Source organism: Chamaea fasciata, unplaced genomic scaffold, assembly GCF_029207755.1.
Source record: "Chamaea fasciata isolate MVZ Bird 193981 ecotype frontalis unplaced genomic scaffold, bChaFas1.0.hap1 SCAF_2, whole genome shotgun sequence".
Taxonomy (NCBI): domain Eukaryota; kingdom Metazoa; phylum Chordata; class Aves; order Passeriformes; family Sylviidae; genus Chamaea; species Chamaea fasciata.
In genome coordinates this window covers 63,854,998-63,860,431 of record NW_027094087.1, presented here as the reverse complement: position 1 = coordinate 63,860,431, position 5,434 = coordinate 63,854,998, and the positions used below count along the sequence as shown (strand labels likewise).

General features: G+C 36.5%; 1 pseudogene; it reads right to left on the bottom strand.

Annotated features, from left to right (window-relative positions):
- Window positions 1–1,783: 1,783 nt before the first annotated feature.
- Window positions 1,784–5,186, bottom strand: LOC136285768 (golgin subfamily A member 6-like protein 6; annotated as a pseudogene).
- Between the last annotated feature and the right edge of the window lie 248 nt (window positions 5,187–5,434).

Here is a 5,434-nt window from a genome sequence, read left to right as displayed (position 1 = left end):
TTGCTGTTTCTTCCTTTTTTTCTTTTTTTTTTTTTCCTCACATGATATTCAACAATGATTATACAGTATTTACATAAGTGGTCATGTAATTTAGCCTACATTCATAAAAAAGGTTCAAGTACTGATCTCTAGGCCATGGTTCACCATCTCTCCTTTGCTCTCTCTTCCATGGTCACTCAAACCAGAAATCAACATCTCTGCAAGCAAGGTAGCCATCTAATGACAATATCTCCAACATACAAAGTGTCTGTATCCAAAGGAAGGGGCTGAATCAAAAACCTCTAAACTGAGGATAAAGTAGTCTTGTCAGTGTTCTCACTGGAAAATCATCTGCACATAGAAAACAAACAAACAAACAAACAAACAAACAAAAAACCAAAAAACCTGCTGATGCTTCTCCAGCACAATATTTTGAAATTGCATCAGTTTCCTCAGGCATGATGTCCACTACTAGTACTACTAGTACAACACTGTGTTCAACCTTACAAAGCCCATCTGTGTTTTAAGGCCAGATATATAAATATTAAGAGTTTAACATTTGGCAAAAGAAAGAAAATGTAAATTTGTCTGTCTCAGGTGCTAGCTACACATGTCCTTGCTCTACTACCTGAAATTCTCCTTCTTGAGATTTTGGAACCATGACTAGAAAACTTTCTTTGTTAGCCCTACTGTTTCTACACTAACAAGTATTCTGTATTTTAATACATTTTTTTGCTAACTCACTTTCTGGGTGAACAAGAAATATTTTCCAAACACCTGGACTAAAGGTCATGTGTTGAGTACTCACTAGTGTCAGCCTGGTTATTGTTAGACTCAACCAAAGCAGACTGGTCACATCCATACAATGAGTTCTCATCCCCGATTTCCTAAATGCATGCTGGGTAGTCTCAATGTGTTGGTTTTATTCTGGTGTGGTTTTTTAGTTCCAAACTTCTGAAATAATATTTTTGCACACCCCAAGGACAGTGTTTTTTATCGTTTGATAGAGCAACTTTTTCTATGGCTACTGAAATGTGATATTAATACAGGTACAGGTGTCAAAGGGTACAAAGTTCACAAGGCTGACACTTGAGGAATGTATACTATTAAAGATAAACACTGACTCATCAAAGTATTGATTTTGGCAGTAATTGTGCACACCTGTTGGCTTTGAAATTGCACAAAAGAGAAAGAGAGAAAAGTAGTGTGGTGGACTGTCCAGGAAGACAGAGTTCAAGCTTGCTTCATATTATTTTTTCAGTAGCACAGATATACTGAATTATTTTCCTCAAAATTCAAGGTAAAACTAGATCTTTGAAGTAAAACCTCTGAGATAAAGAATTTCTTAGCATATTCTGAAAGTATTTCATACCAATTATTTTCAGAAATGTTATTTTACTGGTTAATCTAGATGTAAAAAATTGAAAGTCTGTCACAGTCTCACTTGTATATGACTTTAATGTTCATTACATAAGAATCCATTTTCTATTAATATCCCCCAGCATTCTGTGGTAAAAAGTGTTAATCCAACATCTGAAATGCTAATATAAGAAACTTGTTTTCTGTGATATATAATGCCTCAATAAAGCAGACATCTACAGCTATGCATTATGTATTGCAGCACTAATTTACGAGGTCTCAGGGATCCGAAATACCAACACCCATGCCTCAGCACTTCTGCTAGACCTCTCCACTAAGCCTAGCAAGCTGCTTGAGGCCTGTTTTTCTCCATTACTTGCTGATATTTGGCCAACAACAAAATTTACTGTTTTTCTAAACTCTTCACTCCTCTTGCAAAATCTCCCTAAGCGCCTGGTTCTTTACTTGTATTACTTTGTTCCTTCTCTTGAAGTATCTTATTCTGTTCATGGAGGTCTTTGTAGTCTTCTTGGAGAGCTTTCTCCTAACCTCCTAGGGCCTCCTTCTTATTTGAAGAGGCATATACCCTTCTTGCAGAGCAAATTTCTCCTCACTGAGAGAATTTTTTTCTCCACAAAGAGCTTTTTCCTCTACCTGAATGTCTTTGTTGTCCTCTTGAAGAGCTTTAAGCTGATTCTTGAGGGCTTTGTGTTTTTCTCATAAAGCTAAAATCTCATGCTGAAGAGCTTTTCCCTTCAATGCAAATGCTCATTCTCATCCTTTGAGAGCCTTACTCTCTTCTCTGAGGGCTTTATTTTGTTGGCAAGCCTTTTTCTGTTTCTCAAGGTTCTTTGTTTCCTCTGAAGAGTCCCTATGCTTCTCTTGAAGGATTCTATTCTATTCCCAAAGGACTCTGTTCTGCCTGTGGACTTTTTGATTCTCCTGATAGTAGGCTTTGTTCTCAATATGAAAACTTTGTTCTTTTGCTGAAGATTTTGATTCTTTTCTTGAAAGACCAGATTCTCCTTCCCGTTTGGTTAAATCACGTCACATGACAGGAGATGGCAAATAGGAGTAGGAACAGCAGCGATAAATTGCTGATTTTCCTCAAAGAATATTTATCCTTTTAGTCAGACACTTTCCCACTTAGCTGAACCACTGAGGATCTGTGCCACGGCCCAGTTGATTCCACCTTCCATAAGCAGTAGTCATGGGACAGAAAATAGAGGTTAAGTGTCCCTCAATAACAAAAAAGTAAATAAATAGACATAGTACTAAATCTAAAATAAAAATAACAGTAAATCAATACTGACATTTGGCAAGCACTGTATATTTTTGCATGTGCGGAAGTATGTTCAGCAGATTAAATTTCACAAGGCTAACTTGATTATACTATTTCCTCTTAGAGTCCTTTTAGAGTCTAAAAAACTTTGTCAATCTTTCTCATTATATAACTTGATTATAACTGAGGTAAGGCAGCATGAAACACTTTTTATTGTTGTTTATTCCTTATCCTACACTGCTGCAACAAAGTTATCTTGTTTGGATTGGAGTAAATGCACAGACTAAGTACAATTTTTATAAGTTTAATTTCAATATAACGGACAATATTGTAAAATCAGACATGTTTTGGATATATGCCTGGTGTTTGCTCAGAAACACTGAACAATTAGCTAACATGCCACTCAAATATTTAATTTATACATACACCTTAAATACATACACATATTCCAGTTAGTCAGAGAAACTGCATTATATCTGTGGAGTACCCAGCAGAAAAATTATGATAAATTAAGGAAATCATACAGTAGTTACCATTGTGTTATGCTTGAATCAGTTTGCCATCTGGCAGCTAAAGGAAGACCTGTCAGTGAGGTTATCCTTATTGATGCAAATTCAAACGGCATAGCAGCATTGACACAGCATTAAGTAACAGTGATGATCAAATAAGTTGTGTCCATCTGAAGTAAATCATGAGGGTTTGTATGGCTAGGGTTCTCTAGCAAGTCAGTCTTTATTTTCATAAATATTTTTTAATATTTTTCCATTCATTATGTTCATTCAAAGCATTATTTTCCACCTGGCATTTTTTTTTTATTTTTTTTTTTCCGTTGGTATTGATGGCTGCCATGAAATATTTTCTTACTTAGATTCTGAATGTGAGCTTTTGCTCCTAGCTACCTGGGCACAAATTTAGGGTAACTGTATTTGGAATTATTTCTAAATTATAAGAAATTCCATAGATGAAATCATATATGGTCTCTATATTATTCAAATTAGACTAGGATTAGTTTTCATAATTCCAAGTATTTGAGTATGCTCAGCAAATGCACATGAAAAGAGAGAATTAAATAATAAAAGAGCATGATGGTAGGGAGTCTGCAATCTTCATTGGTAACATTAATTTTTTCCAAATCAAACAAGATCCGTGTATTTTATGACAATCACTTTGTTTGAAAAGAGGATGAATTACTTCAGACACATCTTAGATTACACCAGTAATTTGTCTACTTCTTATGAATTTTGGGGGCCAGAGGAATACTGTAGTCTGACTAAAGTATAAACCTGTTTCCAATATTTTATATCCGATTAAAGTGACTGATATGTGGGGTTTTTTTAATCATGCACTATGTGCTCAGGATATTAAAAAAAGTCCAATGAGTTTGCAATGAGATTTGGCAATTCTGTTTAAATCACTACACACATCACATCATCTCTTTGTACTGTCTCTCAGCTCTGTTCTGTATGTTAATTAGGTAGGGGACTGAAATATGGCATGTAAAATGTTCAGTAATCCCAGGAGATGAATATATACAATTCCCACTGAAAACTTTACAGGATGATCAGCCCTCTGAATCCTTTTCTCCAGGATATTTGATTCCCCGGTCTGCTAACACAAATTAAATAGGCAATGCAGATGAACAATACTGAAACCTGTAATATCAAACAAGATCAGTATCTTGGGTTCATAAACCTTTCCCAGTCTTTTTACCTCACTTTAACTCCTCAAGAACTATTTAAAACTTATTTCTTTCATGCTTATCACCAAGATATGTCTGAATATTATAGTTCTGTTAATTTTTTTTCAGCCTCTTTAAAAATGTCAGTGATTAAAAAAAATGTAGTTCACTTAAATTTTGTAGTTGTTTCCCTGTTAAAATGTAACATTTAGAGTAACACTGTTTATTTTGAAACATAGGCTCCTTCCTTTTATAATTTAGGAATATAAATAGTAGGAAAAAGCTGTCAGTTTCAACAAGTGATCCAGACTAAGGCCATATTTCCTTCTCAATCTACATAGTAAAAGAAAGGAAAATCTGAGGCATGAAAAAGAGGGAATTTTATGAATACACTCCAGGGCTGGACTAAAACAATGCAGTTAAATTATGCCAATAATTGTTTACTTCTCTAGAAACTAATGTAAACTTCTCCTAACTCAGGTTCATGATGTTTTCTTGAGTCCTGTCACTGGTCACAACAGTGAAGAGATTGGTACCTGTCCCTGCACTTCCCATCATGAAGATGTTGAGGACTGTGATGAGATCTCCCCTCAGTCTCCTCCAGGCTGAACGAGCCAAGTGACCTCATTTACTTCTCATAAGGCTTCTTCTCTAAGTTTTTCACCATCCTCATGGCCCTCCTCTGGATGCTCTCTAGTAGCACAACATCTTGCTTATATTGTGGCACTGAAAGCTGCACACAATATTCAAGGTGAGGCTGTCCCGGTGCAAAGCAGTTGAGAGCGGAGCAGGACAATCTCTCCTTTGCCCGGCTAGCGCTGCTGTGCCTGATCACCCCAGGGCATGGCTAACCCTCCTGGCTTCAGGACACTGCTGACTCATGTTCATCTTGGCATCAACCAGCGCCCCAGGCCCCTTTTTGCAGTGCTGCCCTCCAGCCTCTCATTCCCCATTCTATTCACACAAACTGTGTTGCCCCGTCAAAGGCAAAGGATCTGCCACTTTCCCTTGTGGAACTCCGTACAGTTGCTATTTGCCTGTCTCTAATCTGTTGAGGTTTTTCTGCCCTTGAGGGAGTTGATCACACTGCTGTTTGGTTATCAAAGTACATATAAAATATAGAGAATGTTAATAGA